This window comes from Dermacentor silvarum, chromosome 1, assembly GCF_013339745.2.
Source record: "Dermacentor silvarum isolate Dsil-2018 chromosome 1, BIME_Dsil_1.4, whole genome shotgun sequence".
NCBI lineage: Eukaryota > Metazoa > Arthropoda > Arachnida > Ixodida > Ixodidae > Dermacentor > Dermacentor silvarum.
This window is the reverse complement of record NC_051154.1, coordinates 170384936-170387201: the sequence shown is the minus strand read 5'-3', so window position 1 is coordinate 170387201 and position 2266 is coordinate 170384936. Positions and strand designations below refer to the sequence as shown.

Here is a 2266-nt window from a genome sequence, read left to right as displayed (position 1 = left end):
CCGACGCAGGCGGCGCCACTGTCGATATCGCGCCTCGATCGCGCTGGTCGCGCCGAGCGCGATAGTGGAATGGAGGAGGAGGGAAGTGGATGGCGCTACTTTTACAAATATAGGGGCTTTAGTGGGCCACACTCAGTGATTCAAAGGAAGAAGGCCCTCCAAACACTGCAGTCAAGCCTACTTCACAGTCCTCACGAACAATTGGGATCAGAGAATCTCACCAACGCGCTGTTGAAAACGACCACATAATGAAATGTCAGTGGCTGCCGGGTCATTGTGGCGTTATCAGCAGCGAAAGAGCCGACGAAGCAGCACGTTTCGCCCACGAACACGTCCAGCGTGTGCCTGCGTCAACTTGCTCGTCGCAGTACTTCAGAACATTGGAACTCTCCGGAATGTGCCTAGTCACGACTGCACTCTTTTGGCCCTTCATTGCAACTTCGACTACCGCCTGGACCCGCGTGGTGGTGTATTGGCTATTGCGTTGCGCTACTAAGCCCGAAGGCGCGGGATCGAATCCTGGCCGCGGCGGCCGCATTTCGATGGAGGCAAAATGCAGAAACACCCGTGTGCCGTGATTTGGGTGCACGTTAAGGAACTGGTCGAAATTAATCCGGAGTCCCCCACTACGGCGTGCCTCATAATGAAATCGTGGTTTTGGCATGTAAAACCCCAGAACATAATTTTAAATACCGCCTGGTCTACCTCGATGCGACGCAACTTTACTGCGTCGCTTGTGGTTGGGCGTCGCCTTTACGACCGCATACTGTTTCCGAATGAGCATAAAGGACAGTGCCTCGTGCAGCGTTCGTGATAGCGACGAGACCATATACAATATATTCTTATATATACTGCCCCCCTTTTAACAATGAAAGAAAGACATTGCGTGCCGCTTTATGCCCCGAATGGTCGACAGAGCGTTCATATAGAAGAGAAAATTTCGTCACGGTGAGCAAGGAACGCGAGCTCTTGCAACAGTCAAATAAATTTTATTTAAGAACTATAGGTAGGCGAATGTCAACTTTTTTCGAATACGAATCGACTACGAATAGTTAGAATCTAATATCAATTTGAATAGTCAAACACAGCCGCATATGTTTACAGCAGATATGTATTTGGTATAATTAGGTATCACGCGGGTATACTTACTAGTGAAAAAAAAAAAAAATAAAACAGCTTGGGGGGAAAGGATCAGTTTTAAACCCAAGGCAACTAACTGCCATTAGAAAACTGAACGTACAGCCCCTCAACATGTTTCGAGCCTGCAGTTGCAAACAAGCTAGCTCTCCAAGAATGAATGGCTGCTGTATGAAGATATAGCTTTCCGAAAACGCTGAATAAATTACTGCCGAAAAAAAGATCACATGCAGGTGCAGAAAAAAAAAAAAAAAAAAAGCTGCCGAAGAACTCGTACGCCTTAAACACATGTAAAAGGGCCCGTTGTCAGGAAAACATCCCTGGTTGTAGTGTGAGAGATAACATTGCTATGACTAGAGTGCCAAAAACACTAAATGTACAAACACGAAGAGCAAGAATCATGGTTGTCACGTAGGCTTCAGCCGCGAAGCCGGAAACAAAGCTTGTATTACCAGTTTTGTTTCTGTATTGCTTCGAAAACCGTTGTCCCTGTTTCACTTCTAATAACCTGCGATAATTTGTTTAGCAGACAGGTAACAGTAGGTTGTTGCCAAATATCTGGTCAGTTCATCGAAAACGCTGAATATTTTCTTTCCGAATAGTTAGCGTCTGTTATGCCATTCATATTCTAAACTTCAAATAATCGCCCACCTCTAATAAAAATTATGGGGAAAAAATACAAAAACTTATCCGTCGAGCCGGATTCGAACCAGCGACCTATGGATTACCGCACTTTACACCTACAGTCCACCGCTCTACCAACTGAGCTATCGACGGAACAAATTCACCAATTTTAAAGCTGCTACATAAAATATATTACAGCTGCCATACTTTAGCTTAATATTTATTTTAATTCTTTGGCATTTGCTTTTCAGATCAAAAGGTTAGCACATTAGGCAGCGCAGTCATACACTTGCATTTGCAGAACTCTGCTTATAGCGAAGAAAGCTCGCTATGACCATATACTGCTGCAGAGTGCCCTAAATATGAAGTCTCCTCCATCCAGGAGCCGCATTCCAGATCGATCACTTGCAATAATCTCAGTTTCAGTGTATGTTGATTTACCGGGCCAGTACCCGATGCCCGTCGCCCCTGTGGGTATTGGGGTGTGAGCACGTCACGCAAAAGT

At 45.5% G+C, this 2266-nt stretch overlaps 1 non-coding gene across 1 annotated transcript; it reads right to left on the bottom strand.

Annotated features, from left to right (window-relative positions):
• Positions 1 to 1826: 1826 nt before the first annotated feature.
• Positions 1827 to 1914, bottom strand: Trnay-gua (transfer RNA tyrosine (anticodon GUA)). Its single transcript is given in 2 exon segments — positions 1827 to 1862; positions 1878 to 1914. It is a non-coding gene; the product is annotated as a tRNA-Tyr (tRNA).
• Between the last annotated feature and the right edge of the window lie 352 nt (positions 1915 to 2266).